The 26,802-nt window shown below is 44.7% G+C and overlaps 1 protein-coding gene across 1 annotated transcript in view; it reads right to left on the reverse strand.

Moving 5' to 3' along the window:
* ELAPOR2 (endosome-lysosome associated apoptosis and autophagy regulator family member 2) overlaps positions 1–23,291 on the reverse strand; it is a 103,807-nt gene extending 80,516 nt beyond the window's left edge. Inside the window, exon 1 of the mRNA XM_082309106.1 lies at positions 23,202–23,291. The gene's annotated coding sequence lies outside the window, so the exon portion shown is untranslated. The remainder of the gene's footprint in view (positions 1–23,201) is intronic.
* Between the last annotated feature and the right edge of the window lie 3,511 nt (positions 23,292–26,802).

Genomic DNA, 26,802 nt, shown 5'->3' on the forward strand with positions numbered 1-26,802 from the left:
TGCTCATAGATAAATAATAAATGAGAGTGCAGATGCTCTTTTCTGCATGGCAGAAGGGAACAGGGAATTACTCATGAGCATGTATCCAAATGAAACTACCAGACCTGTCCACCACATGCACATCTGGGTACCATAACAACTAGAGAGTCACTGACTCATTTTCCACCCACTCTTCTCCAATATCCCATCTCATCAATTGTATAGTTTTCTTTTTCTTCCTGAGGAGTCCTGTGATGAGTAAGTACGATGAAAATGTACATCTAAGAATGAATGCTGCTGCTCTTTGGGCTGTAGGTAGTTTTGGTAGTCACCTTAAGTTGTACATTAGTTGTATGTTTTTCCCTGAACACGAGAAACTGCTATAAGTAATCAGAGATATTTCCATCATTTCACCAGCTTGATTACTCAAAATGGTATAGAAGAGTGAGTCAGGACTGTGACTCTGTATTAAATGTCTGGGAGGGCTGAAGATAACTGGCTTATAAATATCCTGAGTTTCACTCTTGGATATTTCACAACACGGACTTTAGGCTTTGGCTTTACATTAGGAAAAGGCATGTTCATTAGTGTTTAGAGCAAGCACTGCGAATAGGGCTTACAGCTCCTGATCCTCCTTCTGCCACCAGCTTGAGCTGTTGTGCGGCTTTCAGAGAACCACTGGGCCTCCCACTTAAATCTCTGCTTCTCTAATACCTTAAAAGCATACTCTTTTAAAGCCCTTTTTCACAGGACACAGCTATTACAAGATACAAGTATATGTGCACACATAGGCTTGTTAAGGTCCTAATATGCCAATGGTTAAGGGCTGCAGCATATTGTGTTGCCTCGCTGTTGGAAATGTGGAAAACTCAGAAGCAAGGCACAATTATTTATAGGCTGCTTAACTTCCAGGCAGTATGCAGGTTTCATCCCCATCCATTATCCTATACAGTCAGAGAAGACAAATAGCTGCAAAACCTAAACCATGCATCTATATTAAGAAAATTCAGCTGCAGACGCCAACTCTCCCAATTGCGTTGGGAGCTTGGGTTCCCCTGGACATCTGAGGGTCTGAATCGACACTGCTGCTCTCGAAATCACGACGGCAGCTCATGTGCCCGCCGTGGCTGCAGCCGCCTGCCCACGGCACAGTCAGCTCCCGCTCCGGTGGGCGAGCACCTTCCTGACAGCATCAGAGGGAGCTGGAGCAAAGTGGAAAATGACACACTCTGCTTCTACTGGAGAATTAACATAGAGTAGCATTGCTCCTAAGAAATATTAGTGATAAAATGCTAACATTATTTAACACCATTTCATCTAGCCTTACTGATTGAGAAGTTGTTAAGGCAGCAATTTAGGCTTAGTCACAAATGGGCATAATTAAAATTTCACTATGGATTCACCTAACTATCTAAAGCACTTCTTATCTGAATGTTCATTCTTGTTTGGATTATGGAGTCCAACACTCCTATCAGTAATTCCAGTTCCTTCTTAACTTACTTAGACAGGGTCCGCATTTATATCAGACTTTGTGTAAGTCCTTTCTCTCCTCCTAGGCCATGCCAGCACGGGGGAAGGGAGGGAACACGTATGCACCATCATATCTCCTCAAAATAATTAGCTCAAAGACCTAGAGATTGATTCAAAAGGCAACATCCAATAACAGAGAAAGAATGAGCCATTGTTAAGTCTCCAGTTTCAGTAGCACATCACTTAATCCTAAAGGCAAAATAACAACAAGCAAGCAAACGATTTCCTCTATCATTTTATTTTTATTACTTCCCCAGTAACAGAGAACTGGACCAGATTTTACCACTGCTAACTAACTCTGCTACTCTAGGAATAAAAGGCAAATATGTGCTACCCTTCGTAGGAGGCTGAGAAACTGAGATGTCAGTTTTCCTCTTTTGTAGAATTAGAGGAAGAAATTATATCAGGCCATAACATTGAGTGAAAATAACAGCTTTGACATTGAAATTGCCCAAAGGCGGGAAAATGCTGCCCAGTTCTAGAGGTAAAACATTTGAGATGGTGATAATTACAGACGAAGGCCTCAAGACTGTCAACATATCTTTAAAAGCACAGCTAATTAATCCTCTAATGAGGAGGTGTGAGGTACAAAGTTACTACCTCTCCCCTTAGCTGGAGGGCTCAGGGAACACTAGGATTATTTTATGGTAAATATTCCAAGCATCTTCCCATCTAAGTGAGGTGTTTAGGTAGCTTCCAAGCACACAAACCCTCATGTGCTTTGCTTAATGACTCCCATGCGGTGATGGGGTTGCCCAAACCTTGAGGACCGAGGGGGACTGGCACAAAACTGCTCCTCCATGGCTCAGAGCTGCTGATGGTACCTGGGGCACAGCACATCTCTGGACAGGCGACAACCACGGCACAGCATCCAGGATGGTGAGGAGAGTGGTGAGGAGCCACCAGCCATCATGGCCCAGCACTGGAGTCAACATTGTTAATCATGGGGACACTTGCATGGCTGAAGCTAAAAATCAGCCATGTGGGGATATGTAACTAAAACCAAAGCTTTGAAGAAGCTTCAGTCGTTCAGGATTTTCCTAGCTGCTCCGTTTGGGTTTATTTTCCTCACTCTGAAGGTGAAAATGAAAATCTATTTGAACTGAAAATAGATAAACCCTGACAGAATTCAAAATTTGTCCTAAAAATGGACAGAATCAGGACAGAAGTAGTTCAGGGTTTTGGCCAAATGAAAAATAACATGGTAATATTTTAACAGGAGTCAAACTTCTTGTGAAAATGCAAATTTGCCCTAAGATGCTTGGTTTAGACCTACAAGTCAAAAATTGACCATCTTTGTCTGTACCTCTTGGCTTATACCTGTCTATTGACTGCAGGTAGCTCCAGCACATTGGGGAACGCAGTGCTCACTCACATCACCACCAGAGAACCCCATCTTCAAGGCCTAGTTTTATAGCTCCAACCCAGGTTCTCATCTGGGTGCAGACTTTCACACTACAGTTTTGGAAACCTTAAGGTCACACCATAACAACATATGAAAAAACAATGATAAGGCTTTCAGAGACTAGTCTAAGTCCACTCCCATTTCAATCAGTAGAAGAAATTCCACCCATTTCAATGGAAACTAAACCAGACCAACATCAAATCCTTTGTAAAACCCTTCCTTCCCATCTGCCCAGGACTCAAGATGTAATTTTTTTCCATCATTAAAAAAATCCACCATAATCAAGCAAAATTAAAGGTCCTGAGGAAACTCCAAACCTTGTTCTGACACGTGCCGAGAAGATGCAGCTTTGCAGGCTGGAGTAGGAGAGGGGTCCGGGCTGGTACCGCTCTCCATCGCATGGGCAGGGATCTCAGCTGTGAGAGCAGAAACCCTGTAGTACCACGTAGCACCAGCTCAGCCCAGGAGCATGGGAATATCACTACGCAGAGGGCTCGAATGGCCATTTTTCAGAACTAAATGGGAACAATCCTCTCTGAACTGCAACTGGATACACATAAACCAGTCACATCTGCCATTGTTTTTCATCTGTAAAATAAGGCTACAAGATATCTGCTCTGCTACAGAGCCACTGCAAAAGAATATCTATAGCTTACTGTGAGGCACTGGAGTATTGCAGGATGGACTCCCCATGTACGTATCACAGACAGTCAAGACCTGTTTTCCCACATAGTCTACAATTATTTAAGGTTTTTCTCTGATAGCACCAAAATTCATTAATTTTTTTTTAATGAATTTTGAATTCAACTCAAAGAATATTGGTCAGCAGCAATAACATGGATCCTCCTTTTGCATAAATGACAAAGACTTTCTGCTCTTAAACACTCTGATCATACACTGTGTTTCGGATGCCACTGTGGTAAATGAACAGGGTTATACTCTCCCCACCTGCTACTCACCCCAGCTCATCTCCTTCCACCCCTCTCCCACCCACAGGACGACCGGCTCACATAATCCCTCCTTCACCCGCATCTCTGAAGATGAGCCAACACGCCCCTCAATTTTTAAGCTCAGCCCGGAGAGGGGCTGGCAGAGAGATGGAGATGCCCTTTCCAGCCAGTACAGCTGCATTCAGCAAGCCCGAAGCTTGTCACAACCCTTTCTGCAATAACTAGTGCCTTGAACTCCAGCAGTATTCATTGGATTCATAGAGAAAGTTTACAAGCAGGAAAACATAAGGAGCTGCCTAGTTAGGAGAATATATAATATAATACAATATAATTTAGTTTATAATATAAATTTATATAATTTTGGTGCAAAAACCAGCCCAGCCAACCTCTGGCCAGCCAGTCTCCAGGATGAGGGAGAAGTTCAAATGCTGCAATGGGCTGCATTACCCAACTCCACCTCCCCCTTCTCTACAGCCCTTGCTCCTGCCAGGACACGATGTACCCAGTTCTCACCTGTCAGTGTTTCATCATGCATTTAATTATTGTTCTTTCCAATCCCTGGACCACATGTAATATTTTGTTAACCTTTGCTAACATTGCTATGTGTCAATTTGCCTTTCAGGATTCCCAGCACCAACCCTATGTGTTTCTAATCCACACTGATCCAGTTATAATGGTTAAACCACTTGCGGTCTTGCTCTTCTGATCCATAGGACCTTTCTCAAAGGGTTTTGCAGTCTAAATACCACATTGGATTTGATTGTAAGGCCAGATTTTACCATTTCTGGCCTTAAATAACAACTGCTTTGGAGGAGGTCAGCTGCTTTGACACCAGCATTGTCTTTGGTGCGGAGCAAAGAAATTGGTGCAATCATTTTGTCACAGCTCTCCCACAGAATTCTTTAAAACACTTTACCCTGTGTAAAAAGATGCTGAATGCAATAAGCCACAGACAGACCTTACTCATAATAGTCTTGTCAGTGGCACATTGGCTTACTGCAGGGTAGCAGCATGTCATCTTCTGTCTCTGTGAACTGTAACACCGAGCACTTACACAGACTTTCATCCTCATAAAGCTCTACAAATATTAAAAGAGCCCAAAGGATGGTTCAGAAACTTCCTTCTTGAAAATTAGCCTCTATGAAAATGAAGTCACTGTGCCTAAGTCCCTTTCGTGTCTCCGTTTTCTTCCCAGGAGTGTGTCAGTCAAAGTCCCCAGCATGAGGGCTCTTGGAAAGCAAATGATAAATCCCACAACATGGGTTGGCAACTCCACCACCCAGTGAGAGGACAGAGCCAAAGGGCAAGACTCACATCCATTCACACTGCACCAAGTTTCAGTTTCAGCATTCCAGGAGTCAAAGCACGCTCTTGAATGCATTCACACCTCACACCCTTTATACACCTCCAAGGCACAACATCTCCAGCTCTCTAACTCTGCCAGTGTCCTCCATCGTTGCTGGACGAACACCAACAGAAGAGGGATGGATCCGTCTCATCCCATTCCAGCCGTCTACACAGTGGAACTTCTTGTGTGGTCAACAAGCACACGGGGAGGGTGCACTTAGTATGGGATAGGGTGGGATACAGGTTGGAGACAGCAGTGCTGCCCGCTGGGAAGCACCACTCAGAGAGATGAATCTCACTCCATTTCACACACTAAAAGAAACCCATCAAGTCAGATTCTAAGAAAAACGTGGTGTTTGCACATGTTAATTCAGACTGGAGTTTTCTTTAACAGAAAACCTGATCATTACATTCTTAACAGGCAGAAGTCGTTGACCTTTTCAAACGCTTGCTTCAGACCTTCATTAGTCTGTAACGCTTGGTTTCAACTCAGTTGTCCAGCCTTTCTTCTCAGGGAGTTTTTCAGTGTCATTTACACAGGCTGAAGTTAACTCCACAACCAAAGCAAAAATGCTAATGATTTCCATTATCACATCACTCCCCTTTCTTCACCATAGCCATCAAGTTCCTTTCTCACAAGAGGAGGAGGAGTGTGAGACTGCTGAAAAGGGTAATGAAACACAGGACTGTCCTAACTCTGTATAAAGCTTCACAGTTGTCACTAGCAAGTTACAACAGAGCCCAGAAAGCGAGCGAGTTTGAACATGACATTACATCCATGTTCACACCCTGGTCCAGCCTACAGAAGAAAGGGCTGTGGTGAGGCACATCCACCCAGTTGGGCTCCACAGCTTGGAAGGAGGACTCAAGGAGGACTCAAGGACTCAAGGAGGACTACCTACTTAAGGGTAGTCAGGTATTGGAACAGGCTGCCCAGGGAAGTGGTTGAGTCTCCATCCCTGGAGGTAATTAAAAGACGGGTAGACGTGGTGCTCAAGGACATGGTTTAGTGGTGGACTTGGCAGTGATAGGTTAACGGTTGGACTCAATGATCTTAAGGGTCTTTTCCAACCTTAATGATTCTATGATTCTATGATTCTAAGACTTTCCCTGCTCCTCAGTGTTTCCCTCCTATGACACCCAAATTTCCTACACAGCCTGTAGCAGAAATTTAAAGGTCTAATACAGAAATTAAGATTTAAATCAAGGCAAGTGTCAGCAGAAAGGCGGAGAACCCCTCTTTGACCCAGGTGTCCCTCCAGACTGCCAGGCTCTCCCAGCAATCAGGAGGACATTTCTGATGAACCCAGAAATTCGGGGTTTGGGTTGTGGGGTTTTTAACCGTTCAGTCTCAAAACCTAACAAATTCACCTGCAAATCTCTACTGTTTCTCAAAAAGATTTTAGACAAGGGTGATCAGGAAATATATTTTTTTCAGTGAGCTCCTAAATCTTCTGGAAAAAAAAGTCAGATTAAAGAGAAAATTGAAGTGAAGACCATGGTGGTAAAGGATGTTTATAAATACATTTATCTTTGTTGTCCCAATGTTACTGAGTCATCCAGTCTTTTAGTCACCCAGAAGTAATATTTGGACAGGTTTAATCCAGTTTCATAAAGTGAATATTTTTCCATTAACTGCAATGAGCTTTCTATGAGTTTTTATATTTTTTTCTTATATTTACAGCCAAATAAATATAGTTTGTCAAACTGAGAATGACTTTTATTACTACCAATCTATACATGACAACTGTTCTTTACTATTCATGACAAGAAAATCTTACAGTTTAAGGGTTATCCATGAAGGGTTGTTTTTGTGGGTTTTTTTGTCTTTTTCTAAGTCTTACTCACTACAAGCATTTCAATGCACATATAATAATATTTTAAGTTTAATAAACACACACACAACTTGCTACTTGGCTAAACTTCTTAGGTGATACTTGCACTATCTGTGGCAGTACATCTGGGATTATTTTACACTACCCCACAATATTCACCCCACTGCCTCATATCACTTTGCTTCTGCACAGCAAGAATCAGCTGTTACAAGATGCTGGAGTTATGAGATCCCACTGTTGCCAGCCTTTTCAATGATGCCTTTTCCTGAGGTTCTCTCTTCCAAAGCAGGAAGCCCTATTTCAATACTCAATAAAAGTATTTTAAAATAACATTTTTTTCACTTGTTCTTGTTTGTGACAAGAGGTTTTCAGGTCACTGCATGTGCAAGTTTGTGGCGGCGAACAGGGTCACAGTGGTACTGGCCACATCTTCACCTCACCCCAAAAAGACCAGTCCCTTAAACACCTTGCTGAAGTAGGCTCTCAAGGCTTAAACCTGCAATATTGAAGCCAACTAGCTTGAAACATCAAGCATTAACAGAGATATTAGGCTTAAGGAAAAAATGTCAGGTTTAATGCCAGTATTCATGATCCCATGCAGGCCATCAAAAGTAGAATTAATGGGCTACAGCTTTTTAACTATCAATATTTAAGCATCCTATCCATAGGTTAAGTACTTGCTTTGTTAACTGCTGGGAATCTATCCCTTATCGACTCTTTTATAACAATAAAAGAAGGTAAAAAGAGGTGTAGTGCCTCACGCTTTTGATTTGATAGTATTTTCCCTCCACCACTGTCATAAATTTCTACCTACAGAACTATAAAGGAGAAAACTCACCAAATCCTCATGTTTTGTTGTTTGGTATTCAACAGTCAGAGCACAAAGCAAATAAGCAGCCTTACAGAGGGAACAACGACACGTTGACTCCACATACCACTTTGTGAGGAATTTCCACATCCCGCTTTAGCCAAGAGCTGCAGGTGATGTCCATGATCACTACTGAAGGGTCTTCCAAGACCACCCACATGATGACACTCATCTGTCTTCCCTATGGCAAGGAAAGCTTTGGGTAGCAGTGGAAGACATTCCCCAAAGTGGTCCAAGACGCCAGGTGCTCAGGCACAGCCTGTGTGCTGCGGCGCCATCAGGATGGACTGTCCCCAGCTGGCCGGGTGCCCCTCGCCTACTCTCCACCACACTAACAGAGCAGCATCCAGGCACATCGGCAGAGAACTGTTTGCACAAGGTCACTTCCATACTCACAAACCAGTTTTCATCTTCAGGAAAGTAAATTTTAGTGCCTATTATTCATAAACATCAACTATACAGTAAGTCTTATGCAAACATTGTGTGCATATGGACACCAGATAAAGCCACCCACAGGATCTCAGTACAGCATACTCTAATTCACACACGCTGGCACTGTGTAATAAGCCAAAACGTTCTCCAAGAACAAGATTCATGTTTCACTGCAAATATGGTTAGGCTTTTTATTCAAAGCTACGCAGTTATTACATTTGAGAAGGCCTGACAGTATCAAAGTTGATCACAGTTCTAATTATAACTTTTAATATGCTGGATTTTATTCATTCCTCCTCCTTTTCAACCTTGATGTTTTATTCCCAGCTATTCAAGGCTTAAGACTCGTAAATGAAAAGAGAAGCTTTTTTTTTTTTTTGAGTATAGATGTTGCTGACTGTTGCCTATTCAGAAGGCAATCTGCACAAAAAGAGTGCAGGGTATAACTCTTTAATAGCCCAGAAGCAAATCCCAAGAAGGCAATCACCTAAGGTACCTGCAGCATCCCAACAGATGTATTAAAGCCACAAGGAAAATTGCTGAGCTTTTGTTTGTGAAGGAGTCAAGGCCATCAGGAGGTTCCAGACCTGAGATGGACAGCAACCAGATGAGTCAACCGCTTCAAGGCAAGTGAGCAGATCTTGGCTCCAGGCAGCCTCTGCTCAATAGATGTACAAGCTTTCCCCAGGCTTCCCTTGGGCACTCAGCTTTCCATCCCCCAAGACAATTTTTTCCTTTTTATTTCTGCCCCTTGCCCTCCTTTTGAACCCCTACACCAATGCTGTGCCCAATTTCAGCAGTTCCTCAAGCACCAGCCAAGTCAACCCACTTCTTGTCATGCCTTGTCATGTCCTTTCTTTATCAGATGCAAGACAAGATGACAAATCTGGGTCCTTTTTTATATTCTCAAAATAAAGGACACAGCAAAAACCTCACTTCGGGTGATCCTGAGGCGTGTAGAGTCAACAAACTAGAACTACATTAGACATAAAACAGCTGAGTAGGATAAAATAATTTACCTCAGATGAGGACCTGAGCTGATAATTTCAGTGGGAAAAATATATCTAGGTACTTGAGAAAAATGAGACAGATGGAGCAAACATTAAGGTAAATATTATAGCATATTTATCTACAAGGCTCCTCCAATCTGAGTGAACCATTTAGCGCAATATAAACATTTTTGGGCCTGTGCAAGTGCATCCTAGAGCCCGTACATCTCCTTCCATATGGCCGTTACCTCACTGAGCCACCACTCTGAACCAAGTTTAACTTCTGCAGTTACAGTATCCACGGGGAAAATATATCTCAAGGATTCAGTTCACAAACTATCACCAAACCACCTGTCTCATCCTTGCAGGGCTCCCAGCAGGTTCATGTGGAGCAGTATAAAGATAATACAATTTTACAAGTTGTCCACTTTAATCCAGTGAGGGCCTGAACTATGGCCAGATTTAATCATCTGAGGAATCAATGTGGCCCATTTCATTGCATTTCCTCTCCACTAGCAGAGTCCCACAGCAGCATCCTGTCCAATCTGCTATACCAATTGAAGTTTAAAAAGCATAGAAAAGGACATCATCAGTTAGTCCTAAAAAGTCTGCTGAATGTATACAGAACAAAAGAAGTATTTTTATGAAAACCCACAAGAGACAGCATCAAACGAGCACCAAACTGACTTAACATTTAAATATTTTTAAAGAACACCAGTCAATGCATTTTTTTCAACACAGCACCTAAAGGAAAATCTTTGGCTTACTGGGAGTAAAAGGTTTAAATTCAATAATATATCATCTCAGTTATGTCAGAGTATTGACTCTCTGCAGTTCGCAGAATTCCCCGACCTTAATCCAGCATGGTATTTAAGCATGAACTTCATCTTAAATAAGGCATTGGTTTTCAAACTTTAGTGGAATTATTCATGTGCTTAAAACCAGGAACGTGCATGAATGTTTTGCAAAGCTTCCGCTCCTGCCTCTCTGCTGTCAGTTATCAGTTTCCATTAGGTGTGCAAGTTTTTCATACGGCACTAGGCAGCAGAAAAAGATTAGAAAATGAACAACACTGTTATTAGAGGGAAGTCTGGGTGATGCTCGCTCATCTGATCTTGTATCATTTTTCTGCCCTGTCACCTCCTCTACAATTTCCTACCAAATGCATTTGCTCCACATTTCCTTTTCTCTCTTGAGAGATGTTACTATATGAAAAAATATCCGCTAGCTATTTGGCTTGCACAGGGCAGGAGCTGTGAAAAGTCCATCCCTCATTTCCCCGTCACTACTGACCCAGCTCTGTGTGCTCTTGGCGTGTTCCTCACTCAAGCCATGGATGAGTCTGGCTCAATTCTGAGCTCAGCTTTTCCCTTTCAGACCTTGATTTCCTCAGAGGCTGAGTTTTAGGTACAGCCAGGGAAAGATATAGTGAAATAAACCTTCCATGCGGAAGGCATTACCCAACATTACCCCAATACAAAGGCTCCTCTACCAAGATATATAGTCCCCAAAAGAAGAGAGACAAGAGCTACAGGTATTAGTCACTTCTGTGTCAATACAAATTATTTGTACTAGAACTTGAACTTGCATAATTTCTTCAAGACAGGATTTTAACCAAAGTGGCCACATTGACAGAAAACGTGTTTATAACTAGGACTTTATTTGTTACACTTACATATAATACTGCAAAGTAAGGATTCTGATAATGAAGAAAAGGTGTGCTTCTTTCACTGAGCCTAATTAATCCTTGGGGGAAGTAAAAATAATAGAAATATTTTTATTGACTTTAGGCTTTGCCAAAGCTGCATTTACTTATATGAGGATCATGACCAGATTCTGCTTTTTACAAATACAAATTTAACTCAGCAGTCTTCTGTGTGGGTAAAAAATTGCAAAACCAAAACCCACCAGACTACAGAAGGACTGTGAACTATTTCCTTCTCCCATTAGTTGTTTTTCAGTGTATGCTTTGCTGCCAATATCATGCAGCATTTTATTTGTTTGCTGACCAGATGGCTGAATATTTTCAAACAGGAAAAAAAAAAAAGCAACCCATAGCAAATAAGGCATTTTTTACAATTTTTAGCTGAATCTTCATCGATACTCAACTTTGGGAATGCTGCATGTTTTTATGAATATTCCATTTTGGGGGAAAAAAAAGACAAAAAAAGAGACTGATGACACCTGTAACACCACAGGGAGGTCACATTTGGCAGGTTTAGCTCAGGAGCTTCTGCCTGACTTGCAACCACTTGTCTCAGGATAGAACCATGCCCTTTGTGAGTGCTTAACTGTATTATGTGTCTGAAATAACCCTGTTCAGTGAACGAAGCAAGATCTTAAATCACAGCCTGACAAGAAAAATATGTAACCGTATATTCTTATGAGGAAGCCTCATCCAATATTGTCCTCCTGGGTTGCCTCCAAGCCCACAGAGTCCATTTCCACTGCAAGAATAACTAGCAAACAAAACCAAGGACAAGCTAGCAGCCCAAGGCAGCCTGAGCTAAGCAAATGATGGAGAAAATGCATCTTAGATTTAAATCGGCCAACAGCTGCGTTCAGCCCCTAGACTCTTCTCTGTACGCACACTGCTAACCCCAGTCAAAATGATCTCCAGTAGCAGGGTCTAGCCAAGCCCTGCTCAGTGCACACTTCTTCTGAAGTCCAGATTTACCCATAGGGCTAAGGCAGCTTTTTAGGCAGATATAAATCCAAATTTGTTAGCATTTCTAGCAGCCAGATGGTGCCTGGAGCTACAAGCTTCCCTCTCGTGTAGAACCAAGGCTGAGTTGAGGCAGGAGTTGGGGGGTGACAGCAGCAGGCAGAGCTTTGGCTGCAGCACCATTAATCCCCCTTCAAGGGGCGGGGTAATGCGTTATCGCAACGGCTGTATCAGTCAAATCAGCAGTGACTCACCAGCCCATGGACTGGGGGGAAAGGCAGGACAAGGAAGAGATCAGAGTTTTGCTCAGGCACGGTTCCTGAGCTGTCCCTTGCTATCGATTGCACCCGCGAGACACGATCCAGTCTACAACAAGAAGAAAGAGCTGCATTCATAGCTGGTTTTCCTGCCCAGGTAATGCAGTCAGCCTCTAATCATGCACATTGTAAGCAATCATAAATTCAACACCTGCCTTTTTGCACTAGGAAATTAAATCCACATACAAGGTCTAGCCCATTTGACAAACAGTTGCAATAAATTACAAGCTGATCATTACATGCAAGCTTACGTGTTAGGTTTAATCCTGCATATATCATAGACAAAAATTTACACTGGTATGAGCTTGGTGTTAATTATTCCCTGGATAGGAAGGGACTCAGCTGTGTCATAACACACCTTTGGTAGGAAGCTGCTACAAGGCAAAACAATATAACTTTTTACTCACAAATAACTCTCCAGAACTAAGGACCAAGGCTGTGCTCCTGCTGTGTTTTCATTTTAGTTCAGCAGTCCAGAGGCAAAGATTTGGGTCCCTTCTCCAGTGTAATTAGGTCATTGCAGAGACCTAGCTCCACCACCACCATGTCCCAGCCTTATCAACACACCTTCACCCCTGTGGTTTACAGAGCAACCTCATAGCTTGTGTAACAGCTAATGTAATTCAGTTACAGTGGAGATTAATTCCACTGATGGGTCCAGATTCATTTTATTTCACTTTAGATAACTAAAAGTTGAACATCTACCTGACATAAGCCAGATTCCCTCTGTAGTCAGTGGAAAAAATTGGGCACATTCAGCAGAAAAATCACACCACCCTTTCAGGATGGGAAAAATTAGTCTCGAAGGGTGACTGTCTCTGTCTTAAGAACTAGATATCTAAGTCAGACTAGGTGCTTAGCTTGTACAGTTAAAAGCCAGATAAGTCCTTTTCATGGTATGAAATGCTGGTTCTGCCCAGTGCTCAGCTACTTCCATAATACCAGGATCTCATGCTTGGACTATGTATGGATCACTGGAGCAAGTTTTCTGTTCACACTGTTTTTCTGCTGTCCTGAAGAACTACAAGGGTGCTACGTGCCCTCCTAACATGGTAGGTATTCAAGTAGCTGTACCCAGTTATAGTCATCCCATGACAAAACTGCCTCTATTCATCTTTATTGTCTAACTGGAGGACTACTGTGGGAGTTCATCCACAGCTTCTACTGCAACATCCCATCCTGTGCCGACTTTCATGGGCAAATCCATGCCAGGGAGCACGCTAACAAACCTTGGGGTGATCTGGACAGTTCAAGTTCTTTGGGCCTGTCATGTTTAGCAGGCTAGAGAAAGCAGCCCAAATAATTTACTGTGGTGCTCAATGAGGTGCCACTGGGACTCCCCATCAGACTATCTACAGTGTAAATGCTGTTCAATAATGGCAAAGTTTGTTAAGCAAATTGTACTTGCAGTAACAGTCACATAAAGCCTCCCAAAACCTTGAGTCAGGCATCGTTGCTTCCACTCCATCAAATTCATACGACTTATTTAAGTGCCACAGGACCTTAAAACACTATGCAACTTAGCTCCAGTTCATTTAACTTTCCAGATTTTTGCTTTTCAAGGTTCACATTTTCCAACTCTTCTCTGCAATACTGAGGAGCTGACTTACTTACATTTTCTTTTCCCCGCTTTTTCAATGAAAGCTGTGATTCCTGCATAACCACATGATGAGGTTTTAAGGAAATCTTTTTCCTTGTTTAGCAAAGCAGTTCAAGAGATTAGCAGGTCAGTATTGCAATGGGAAATGCTGCAAACCAGCTTCTTTTTTTTTAATTTAAAAGCTGGAACTAAAAAGCGATGACTCTAGAGAAGCCAGCAAACATTTAAGTAGGGTGGGCTTTAAGTGCAGTTAAAAATACCGCAAAACAAAAAGATATAGGAATTGATTCTTTTTTACATTATGGCTCCTCTTAGCTAGGGTGAATGGGAATCTGATCATTGATCACAGCTATTTCAGTAGCAGTGCAGGGCTCAGTGCTGAACTATTTGTGATACCTGGTCTGTGCATCCCTAAAAGGCTGCCTGGACACTAACAGGACATGTTGCTCCAGTGCAGGATTGAGCAGCGCCTCTGGATCCCTGCCTCTTGCCATGCAGAGGCTAACACAGAGCACAGTGAGCTTCCAGCCAAAAAAAGGAGAATTCAGAGTCCTGGTGAATCCTATATTCAGCATCAAAACCAAGCGTTAATCGACAGAGTCACCCTGTCTGGTCTTCTGGAAGAGGAGACAGTTGGCTTGGGTTCAGCTGTTACTTGAGCAGCTCTCGGGGAGACAGCCATTACCTCACTAATCAGGGCACTTGACATTCATCACAAGGCAAGACAAGCTGCTCATCAGCAGGTTTGCAGGGCAGGTGCTTGCCAAGAAAGGTGTGGTGTGGAGACCTGCATCATTTCTCCACCCCAATTCTACTGAGCAGCCTCCCCCCAGCATCCCTGAGATGCACATCAGCTCATACTCCCTCCATGCAAGCATAAAACCTGCTGTAAAGGAGTCTGGTCAGGGCCTCTGTTTCTTTCCTTACAAGTCTGAATGTTTTAAAAATTGGATGAAATAAGACCAAACAAAGAGAGAAGAAAAGAACTGTCTTGGGAAATCTTTCTTTTTCTTCATTTGCTTTAAGGAACCACAGAGCCAGAGATAAAAAGCAGCTAACCAGAAACAAGCAGCATTTGATCAGCACTGTTGACCTGCCAGCAGGAGGGAGCCATGGATATAAAAGCCTGGGAAAAATCAGAAGTCATCCATTTCTGACGTTCGTCTCTCAAAAGACACAGCACCACCCCTGCACATGTATAAAATATGGCCGGCCCGTGTGCAGATCTTCCTTTGAGAAACTTCAGAGAGTAAGTACAAAACCAGAAGGATTTCACAGGCCACAAGAAACGCGATGGGAAATTAACACTTTAAGAGTCAACAGCTGAGGTCTAAATCACCCTTGAGTTTGCTGCTAAAAGTCACCACCTCAGTGTATTTTAGTTTTCTGGGACAGTACGATCAATTTAGACAGTGATTTCTCTACTGTTAAATATGCACTGTACTTTATCAAGCCAGCAGCAATTATGTTAATGGCATCTTCAGGTTTTGCACTCTCCATCACTTCTTCCTCTAGCTTGGTTATCTGATGCATTTCAATTTTCTAACCATATTCACTACATCAAAAATACCTCTAAGCATGTTCAGGTCAGTTCTAACCTCAGAGGGAAAGTTCACTGTTTCCCCAAAGCGTGGTTTTTTCATCAAATTGGATTATAAGATTAGCATTAGTGACCCACATCATTGGTAACTATTACATACAAAATAGCTCTTTTGGCTATGTCTACCCTGGGAACTAGAAGAGGGCCAGGGGTTTGTCCAGTGTCATGGACCGGCTCACCTTGTTTATGTGAATCTATTCTCCTGATGCTGCTCCTGTATCTGGCAGGATGGGCCTATCCTTTTAACCAATCCCAAACACCCTGAGCCACTTTCCCGTGGACTATCCCTGGAAAATATTTGCACCTCAAAGGTGGAATGAAATCTAAACAAATGAAAATTGAGCTTCCCAGCATTTTCACCACCAAATAATACAGTTCCTATCTTTTTTTTGTAGGTACTTTCCAATAATCTTCACATATCACCATAAACCATCTCTGCTGTGTGTTGTATTTCTTGACCATAAAACACTAACAGATAAGAGAGGTTAATGTCATATCTGCAAGGGAAAATAGGATGAGTGATTTGCCTTCTTTTTGTAGAAGTAAAAATTCTCTGTCAAAGAAATTTTCTCGTTGGGAATAGCCCATCATCTGAATTTTCTTTTTTTTCATTGAAAACATACCTTACAGGCAGCAAATACCTTTCCTTGCTTCTCTGAAGCCAGAGCACAGACCTCCACAACAGAGAGCAACAGTCCATTTCTTTCACACCTTTAACACACACCTCTCATTTTCTTCTTCCTACGTCAGGAAATACAATCCCCTTGCCATTATAGAATCACAGAATCATAGAATCATTAAGGTTGGAAAGGACCTCTGAGATCATCGAGTCCAACCTGTTAACCTCACTGCCTGGACCACCTCTAAACCATGTCCCTAAGCACCACATCCACACATTTTTTTGAATGCTTCCAGGGACTGTGATTGCACCACTTCCCTGGGCAGCCTGTGCCAGTGCCTGACTACTCTCTCCATGAAGAAGTTTTTCCTAATATCCAACCTAAACCTCCCCTGGCGCAGCTTGAGGCCGTTTCCTCTCGTCCTATCACTTGTTACTAGGGAGAAGAGACCGACCCCCACCTCGCTACAGCCTCCTTTCAGGGAGTTGTAGAGAGCAATAAGGTCTCCCTTCAGCCTCCTCTTCTACAGCCTAAACAACCCCAGCTCCCTCAGCCGCTCCTCATAGGACTTGTGCTCCAGACCCTTCACCAGCTTTGTTGCCCTTCTTTGGACGTGCTCTAGTACGTCCAGCAATATCACAGTGTAAATCCGGGCTAGCTCTATCTGACCAAAATTTTATGTTCCAGAAATAAAATAAAAGGGGACCAGCTTTGTGCCTGGTGGGTCCCAAAGCCTCCTGCACTACTTCTAGCCCCCCGGAGACTAAACACTGAGTCATTTCTGCCACGCACCCAGCTAAACACTCACCCTTTTCTTTTTTTTTATCTTTTTTTTTTTTTTTGGCAGGTTCGTTTTCGGCTGAATCAGCGTTTGCTCTGACAGCACACAGTGACAGGATCGCCAGCACCAACGCAGAGGAGCCGGCAGCTCGGCTGCAAACGTCATCTTAGATCATCTTAAATCAGCTGTGAGTCCATGTCCCAAGTGCACAGCGATTACTGTCTGGCACTATTTATAAAAGTGAGTATCACAATGCTTGTGAAACAAGGTCATTTTTAGATTTGGCTAATGTTTTGTAATTGAAAGGTTTGGGTTTGTTTTTTTTTAAAAAGGAAGTTGACAAAAAAAGGCTTTTTAACCATCCTCTTCTTCAAAACCAGAGATTTTCTCTTTCAAAAGACTGAAAACCAAAATGTTTCCACTGCCAGCAGCCAAAACCTAAACAGATTTTCAGGTCCAGGATAAGAGCTAAAATATTACCAAGGGGGAGTGGGAGGGACACTCTTTTCCAAGTAGGTGTACGAGTTAGGAAAGACACAGCCATGCTGGGTACCAGCACAGGACCTTTGCAGTAGCAGCCCCTAGAAAAACCTTGGCAATGTCCAGGAGACACACAGGAACTGTTCCCTGACCTGCTCCCAAACACTGTTTCTTTCCTATCTCAAGCATGAGGGGTTCAAGGCTCCCTTTCTTGTTACCAACCTTATCTATTCTCCACTTTTTTTATTTTTTTCTACTTAACTGGGGCTTACCACTTTCTTCAGCAACTGTCGATAGCGACTTACCGGTAGGGCACGGGGGAAGCCTGCTCTGTTGGCATCTCCCTGTTGACCACAGAGTGATCTCTGCAAGTCCTGATAACCCTGGCTCTGCACCGCGGTCATTGCAGTTGGTGGGAGCCCTGCCAACATCTTTGCTGAGCACAGGGTCAGACTTGCAGGCAAGGGTTTCCCTTCAAGCGATTCCAGCACTTCTGACCCAGGTCATCAGCTGGCATAAAGCAATGCACAGTACTCCTAAATCTTTCCCAAACAACACCCGGTGGAAAACGTGGCCCAGAGGAGGCAGTTGACAACCCAAATCTTTGCGTACACCCTTCCCAGCACCCAGCTTGCTGATGGTCCCCACCGGCACCATGCATGGATGTGTCAGGAATCCCAGCAGAGCTCCTGTCCTCGCTTGCCCTCTCTAAATCTACACAAGCTATGAGTAATAAAGGGGGGGTGGGGAGAAAAGAAAATCACGGGCTTTTTTATAGATGATAACTACTCATCCTGAATGATCAAGTGGTGTTTGATGGCAGAAGAAATGCAATCTTGTGTTGGTTTAATGTCTACAAGTCTTTTGAGTTTATGGTCTGTTATAGCAGTTTCCACCATGCCTAATTTTCTTATTCTTGAATCATTACGACCATGGCTCACTTTCCATTTTTTATACCAGCATCTGTCCTTCTCAGGTTTCAAATTCTGACATCTCACTGGTTTCTCCTGTGCTTCCCCCCACCTCCCGCCTTGGTCTGCCTACGTGCTGCGGTGGCAATGCTTACTGCTGCAGTACCTGTGTCTCAGCATCTGTCTTCTCACCTTTTGTGCATGTTTCCACTCCATCAGCTTTATTGTCAGCAGTTTTATAGCATGGGCTTTTGCTCTTCTTTCCTCATTTTTATGACCCTCCATCACCATGGCAAATGGAAGCTGTACATTTCTCTTTTCACCTCAAAGACACAAGTCTGCATAGCAAGAGGTGATAAAAATAATATGATCTGTCTAGGAATCTTTCCACAGCCTCTTCTGCTGACTATGAATTGATCATAAATTAAGAGTCTAAGATCTTTCAGGGTGTTTAGAAATCAGGGAATACAAGACTGGATCACCCCAGCAGCTGGTATAGATAGCTCGTGCTTTGTTGCCAAAATAGCCAGTGAAGATGCTTCAGAGAAAGAGGCAAGGGTACAAATAAGGGACAGCGAGGGAATCTACTTAGGAGAATTCCTTCCTAGATGTTTAGTGATGAGCTAATCTCTTCAGAGATTTTAAGGCCAACAGAGACTAAATGAATCCCAGAGATCAAGATGTCCAGAGGCTGCTTACAGTTACATGAAAAGAAAAAAGTATTACCTTTTAAGAGTAATAGCATTTAGCCTTTCAAGTGCACAGAAAGCCTTTTTATTTCTACTTCATCCTAAAGATTTGCATCTCATTCATTTTCTCTACCCCATGCATTAACGCATGTTCTTCTTTCTCCTCCTCCCTCAAGTTATTCCCTCCTCACTTAGACAGCATCACCCTCTGCTGTGATCACTGTATGCTTATTAGCCAGTTAAAGAACAAACACAACATTCACGGTTCCCGAGTACTAATGACAAGGCACAAAAGCACTCTTACATGTTTTATTCCTTTTTTTTTTTATCATCCATCCAACTTATTTCACCATGAGCACATGGGCTGTCTCAGAGTCACCCACAATGACCCCAACCCTTTTCCCCAGCAGGTCCAGTTCCCTTACAACATAAGAGTGTATGAGACACTCAGATTCCTTCTGGCAGACATCCCTGTTATTCCTGCCATGTATATTTGGTGACAAGCATGCTGACTTTTATCTAGCTTTGTTACACAACATCCTTCCAAGACTAACACGTATCTCCTCTCCATCCTTTACATGGAAAGACAGAACTTCACCTTGCTTCCCAGGCTGCTTAGCTTAGTACCTAGCATCTTGATTTGATATACTAATATAATTAAAATACTTCACACTTAACTTAGACACATCCCATTTTTTTAACCTTTTCTCACCATGAAAATTGACATTTTTTCAACATACTTAATCCACTGTACTTGACCCAGTTTCAAGTTCATGCTTCCTCTCCCTCCTTAAGACTTCTTTGGCTTTGTCTTGCAATTGATTTTATAAAAGATATTTTCATTGTCCAAATAAATTTCTTCTGTCATTTCTATCTTCTCCAGAAGTATTGCAGCAGACTAGTACAAAAATACTTCCCCTCATAGAAGGCATTTAGCATTACCTTTTCCATTCACTTAGTCACTTTCTAATTCTATATTTGGTTTACCTACCTACTGAAACGGCAGGTAAACCATCCAATGTAGCAGAATCACATTCATTATCTGTATCAAAAACATATGTGTTTGCTCTCAATCTGCATAGTAACTGAGAGTCAAGCAGGGTATATGAAAGAAAACATTTTTGCCAGCAGCTTGGATGCTCCGCATCTCTCTTTGCAAACAATTTGGTTGAATGGGAAGTAAGAAAAGAGTCACTCAGTGATTTTTTTTTTTTATGGTTGCTTAAACAGAGGGTAAGGAATGATTAAATGAAGAAAAGATCCATTTAGGCTGCGTATCAGTTAAAATGTCCTAAATGCAAAATCTGTTCAGATTTGGGCAAGTCTCTAAGGGGAAGCTGAAGAAGACTCATTCAGTTGAAAAGTTTAGAAAAAGCACCAAACACTGGAAAATAAGATGTAATATCTCATCATTTCCATCGTAATAGCTGAATGTGCATTTAATATCAGTGAAAAGCATGGGTGTCATCAACTCCACTCAAAGTCATAATTTATGCAACACATGAAACATTTGCATTAGTATCCCGTTCATCATTGGCATAGGCAGAAAGAGTTCACCAAGCAGTTATTCTTCTACTACTGTCCTAATCCGAGATACTGAGTCACCAGAAGCACAGGACACAGCAGTGGGTCTCCCCAGCTTCTGCACCCCAGCGGTACCCCAGCCATCCAAGCCCAGAGCCTGCTTCCATCTCCTGAAGATGCACCTAACTCACCTTCAAACTAGCTGCTGGCATCACAGAGCTCAGGGAAAGCTCACGATGTGAATGGACATCACAGCCTGGACCGAACGCTATTGTGCCAGAAGCTTATGGCTGTATCAATTTACTCCAAAAACTCATGGGAATACTCATTTGAGCTGCTCGTACATTTGGGTTGCAGCACAAACATGCCTTTCCTAAGTGCTAAACTACTACAGTCCCCAATGAAAAAAGCCAATGACAAAAAGGTTTCTGGAAAGTGACATTGCTATACATTATTATTTTTACTATCTATGTAATCAGAGCACCACGGAGCCTCAGGCATAGCCAGAGATCCCACTGCTCCAAATGCCGTACCAGCGCAGAAATCTCACAAACTGGCAGATATCTGTATTTCTCATAACAGCGAGGAAACAGAAAAACAAGCTGTCAAGGAAGGGAGGAAAAAAAGCGCAGCTAAAGGAAAGATCCCCTATAGATTCAAAATGAACTACCTGCCAGTGCATTAAGCCTTGTGCTTCTCAAGCCTTTTGGGTATAAAACAATAAGACCTTCACCAAATCTTCAAAGGACTGCAATAGCCTCTAACAGGCTGTGCTTTCTCATTGCACAACTTCATCCCTGTCTGAGCCTGCCCAAACCAGAGTCAATCACAACGGGAGCTGTTGTGATTTTAACGGCAATACACCCAGATCACTCAAATAATTAGGCTGAATTAGGGCAAATGGTAAAGTTTTGAGACTGACACATAATAGCCAGGTATTAGCCACGTTTTACATGAACTATTAACTTTTGTTCTTCCCTTTTGTAAACCAGATCATCTGCTGCCCTGGTTCTTTGCAAGCTTTTTTTTTCCCCCTCCATCCAGACATGTTTGTAATTATATTCCCTGGGACATATGGTTGCGTGGCTCCACAAGTTAACATACAGCTTTTTAACCATGTGAGTGAGGGATGTCTCTGTCTCAATGAGTATTCAAGTGAAACTAAAGTAAAACATTGTCCATCCTTCTGAAAAGAAAGCAAAAGCACTCCCGTCCAGATCCAAAGGGGCACAGAAGTGGGGCTCAGGAAAGAATTTGCACACCTAAAGCCCAGTATGTAATGCTCAAAATACCAGCTCTACATCTGGTAACCATCTGCAGAGGTTCATTTTTTTAAGCAAAGACTTTAGGATGAGATCAGCTTTAGAAGGTCCTGTTTCCCTTCACCAGCTGAACAGGGAGATAGGTAATTCAAAGCAGGTGGGTACATAAATCCCCCTCTCTGAGGATAACCAACATTTAGGAGAAACAGCCACCGATTTGGGTATCCCACATGTCCCCCTGCTGCAAGATTTCCCATGGCAGACTGACACTGAGCTCTCCCACTGAGGCTCTGCTCCTTGGAAGACAAAAAGTAGGTTCAACAGGCAAAGAGGGAATATTCCCCGGGCCAGGGATGCCCTCTTTCACCACAGGGAGGAGACATGGGCTTCTGCACCCCCAGCCGAGGAGGTCCCACGCTGCAATAGCCCCCAAGCATGGATCAGGACCCTTCGCCAGCCGAGTGCTCCGACCTGGCTGCAGTCACCCACCCCCAATCCAGTCTGAGGATATACAAGTTATTTCTTGCTAAACAGTGCAACTGCAGCAGGAGAGGTGAGAAAGCTCTGTTCCCGGAGCATCCTCGAAGGGGTAGGAGAAAGGGGACTGACCGCTGTCAACACACCTGCAGGTTTCTGCTTGCTAGAGCAGCGCCCCAGCCACCAAGACCTGGTTGGGAAGGTGGTACCTAGCCTCCTCACCCCTATACCTACATTTAAAACACAGGAAAGACCCAGTTGCTCTTGAAAAGTAGCAGAGAGGATCTACCTGCATGTAGGAGGGAGGATGGAAACCCTGGAGCAGAGGCTCAGCCTCGGTCCCCTCCATCGGGGCTCCTTCTGGGCCACCCGGAGCCGGCCCAGGGCTGGGCATCCCTGCCCGGCAGCCCCAGCTCCCCGCTCCGAAGCCACCGAGTCCCTCCTGTTTCGGGTTTTTACAATAGGAGAAAGGCAAAAAGTTTCTCTCCCCATGTCACACGCTCGGCTCTGCCTGGGACACCCCGGGCTGACACAGAGGGATCGGGACAGCTTCACCCCCCCCCCTTACTCTCCCCCTTTTGCGCTGATTTAACACGGCATATAGAAAAGCAGCGAGGCCAGCTGAGTCCCCATCGTTTGGAGGGGGGCTCTGCTATTTCCACGCACCGGAGGGAGCAGCAACAACCGCGGGGGGGCTTCGCGACCGACGGCTAAAGGGGGCCGCTCCACGCGTGATGCGGGGGGGCTCGGCCGCCCCGCAGAGCCCCCGGCAGCACCGCGGCGGAGGGTCCTTCTCCGCCGATCCGACCCCTCTGTCGTCCCACGAACAGCCCTGGGGGAGCAGCAACAACCAGCAACACCCCCTCCTGGGGTGCCACTCTGCACCCCTCCCCCCCCCGCCCCTATGGATGGGGAAAACCCCGGAGGAGGAAAATCTCACCTCTTCGCAGGGCGGCAGCTGCAGGGCGGCCGCCTGCCAGCCCAGCAGCCAGCAGCACAGCCAGGCTCTGCCCGGGTACCCCCGCTCCGCTCCGGCCCGCCGCATCCTCATCCTCATCCTCATCCTCATCCTCCTCCGCCGCGGAGCGCCCGCGCACCCCTTCCCCGGGGGCGGCGGGCGGGGGGGGATCACCGCCCCCTGCCCCTGCCGGAGACCTCCCTGCCCCGGCCGCGGCCGGCGGGTCGGGCAGCCCCTGGCCCTGCGCCCCGCCTGCAGCCGGGCATAACCCCGGGGGCTGGCACGGACGGCAGCGGCCCCGCCGGCCGCCCGCTCCCGGCTGCCGGCACCGCCAAAGCCGGGAGGAGGGGCCGGGAGGAGGAGGAGGAGGAGGAAGGCAGGCAGGCAGGCAGGCAGGCAGGCAGCGCAGGCGCACGCTGCCGAGACTCGGCCAGCCCCGGCGTGGCAAGGGGGAGCGCGGTGGCAGCCTCCCGGTTACATCTCCCCAGCCCCAAAGGCTCTGGGGTGGGAGCGGCACCGGGGGGTGAAACCCCGCAGACACCGCCCGGCTGCCCCGGCCCTGCTGGGGGGCACGGCAGCATTCCCCCATTGGACCTCCCCGGCCCCCAAAGGCTCTGGGGTGGGAGAGGCACTGGGGGGTGAAAGCCCCCTGCCCTGGCCCTCCTGCGGGATGCTGGCCTGCAGGCCCCGTCATCCCTCGCTTGGCTGCCAGCACCTCCGCTCCCCATCCTTGTGCCTGGCAGCGCCGGGCGATGCGGAGTGCCTGCACCCATCTCCCTGCTCCTCCGGTGCTAAGGATGGCCGTGTCCCCCCTTAAGGTGGGATCCCGCCAGGTGGGACGTGCGGTGGGCTGCTCACCTCCTCGCCAGACCATGACAGCAACCCTCCTCCATGCGATGGGAGAGCAGCTTATTTGTGGCCTGACCCAAATTTTTATTATCCCCAGAATTATGCAGATTCTCCCTCAGTGGTGGCCTTCCAGTCCAGATTTTGTCTCCCCTTCCCCAGCAATGTTGAGCTACTCCCTCCTAATGAGGTGTTTTACTGCCTCAGGCACCGAGGGTCCTCTGCCTCCCTGGCATCTCCGCCAATCCTGCTCACTTTCCTGCTCCCTCCTGCCTCTTCCCTCCTTTCTGCCGCCTCTTATCTAACCAGCAAAACCCAGCGCAGACACAGCGCTCCTCATCGCTAGCACATTATGTTCCTGTCCCTATTGATCTACTTTTTCAAACTCCAATACATAGCCCTTTTTTTTACTTCTAATTTGTTGAGTGACTTTTTTTTTGGCAATTTTACTGCAATTCCTGCTCACTGTGATCCAGGTTTGACTCAGCCTTTATTCATCTCTTGAAAAGAGATGAGGAGTGTAAGGGTAGAGTCAGATCTTCGCCTGCGTCGTGTAACCCCCCTCGCCATCCCTGGCTGGTGTCAGCGCTGCGGCTGTATGCTAACACAAAAATGGATTCGTTTGCTCATTTTATGTCATTTGAGGACCTTGCTGGAGCAGTCTGGAGGGAGCTCTGTGAGGCTCTGTTAATGGAGACAAGTTTGAAATTTCCCTTTGTTCTCATAGCGAGCCTTGCTCTGCTTTTAGCTCTAGCTGGAGGAAGGAAAATGGGTTATCGGTTCTTCCACCGATGGTCCCCATCCCTCACCGGGGTACCAAATGAAGCAGCTTGTGTAAACTGGTACACAAAAAAAGTCAAATTATCTTTCCAGAAAAAATGGAGAACAGGATAGAAACTGTGATGCTGCTTTATGTTTTGTGCTCCTGGACCAGGCAGCTCACAAAGTCGGTCCCAAGGATTCATCACTCACCTTGACTGTGGGATAAAATCCAATGTTTGAGGAGCACTGATTTCAGCTGGAGCAGCAATTCTCTTTGCATTTGCTAAAATGAAACACACAAAGCTGCAGGCATTCCTAGACGTGCCTCAGGGGAGTCACCCTGAAAGTACAGAGAAGAAAACTATATTGTTTGGATTCAGCATGTCTTTGGTACAAGGAAAATGGATATAAGGTCAACCTCCAGAAAAGTGCACTTCTGGCTGCAGTTGTTGGCCTTGAATACAGTTCAGGGTGGAAGCAGACCTGGGGGGGCTGCTTGCGGAATTGCTTTCCACAATATGAGGGTTACTGCCCCCAAAGTACTGCCGATTGCAGGGACCCTCAAGAAGGCAACGGGGCCACTAACACAGCAACGGCAGGAGTCAGTTCAAGTGAGGAGACATCCCGCGTGGCATAGGGATGGGTGAGGAAAGCGAGTACCAGAGTATGCTTTGTCAGCTGCTCTGTCACCCTTTGGTTTCACTAAATTATTTAATTTTAAAACTCAGAATGGGAAGAACTCAATTTACAAATAGAAAGCTAGATACTCATCTTCAGTGCTTGCTGTATGTGGCCAAAAATTATTTACTGTCCTCTGTGGGACTTGCTGTCTTCCTAGCAAGAAAAATCACTAAGATCTGGGCTTTTTTTTGTCTTGCCTTATGTTTCCAAATGACAGAAAGTCCAGAAATTTCTCGAGCTTTAAAAGCAATGTTGTCACTTCGGTTGCTGTGCTATTTGAACAGGATCTGAAATGCCTGAGATAGGAAATCCTGCAAATCTTACCTGAAGGCAGCATGGCAAACATTCTGCAGTGCATAGTAAGCATGAGGCCAGCAGAAAAAAAGTGTACTATTTAAAAAATTAATCAGCTTAGATAGATAGACGTGAACAAATGAGGCAGATGAAAGCAGTGCTGGATTTGAGAAGGATCATGTAACTGTAACACACAAAAAAAGTAACACCTGTATACGAGGCAGCAGAGTTAAAGGATTTTTAAGTCTAGTAAAAGCAGATAGCAGTCAGTGAACCTGGGAGGTTTGACATCTGTATCTGAAATCTTGACCTACTGTTTTGATTCAAGTGAGAGGATACAAAAGTAATTCAGGAGAATCATGCAATCTGAGTTAAAAACAATTGCCCTGCTCTACTACATTAAAGTACAAAAGAAAAGGAAAGGAAGAAAGCTAAGTAGTAAGTAATAATTTATACTGCAACAACTGTGAGATGTGTTTCAAGCTACATCTCCAGAATTTCCTGTGTTTTATTGTGCCTCTCCATTAGTTTAGTGTAAGTGAAAGATGCTCTTAAAAGTCTACCTTTGTACTGTTGTTGTAAGCTGTGCCCAGAAAACCCAACAGCTTTCAAGCACTTAGGATCCAGGTCTGTAACCGGTTCTTCCTGACATCAGTGAGATGCTTAAAGTTAATCATGGACTTTCATGTTTGCAGAGCTCAAGCCATAGGTTTCGCCAGTAGCCATTTAGCCGTGGCAGGGAAGCAGCCATATGTCGCTAATGTTAATGACACCAAGTGAAAGGGAAAATTAAATGGCTGCCAGCTACTGTTTGGATGACAGCAATTAGTAACTACACTCGGGATTAGTCAGGCCTATAGGCTGACATTGGCTTTCGTGGGAATACATAGGGTGAATGAAACCATTAACCCTTTTTCACTCTGCCTGCTTCTGATGAAAACTCTTTAAAGACCTTGCCTGCACTCGCATTTCACTGCGGCTTTTGGAAAAAGCAATCGAT

The sequence above is a fragment of the Platalea leucorodia genome (assembly GCF_965183815.1).
Source record: "Platalea leucorodia genome assembly, chromosome: 4".
Lineage (NCBI taxonomy): Eukaryota > Metazoa > Chordata > Aves > Pelecaniformes > Threskiornithidae > Platalea > Platalea leucorodia.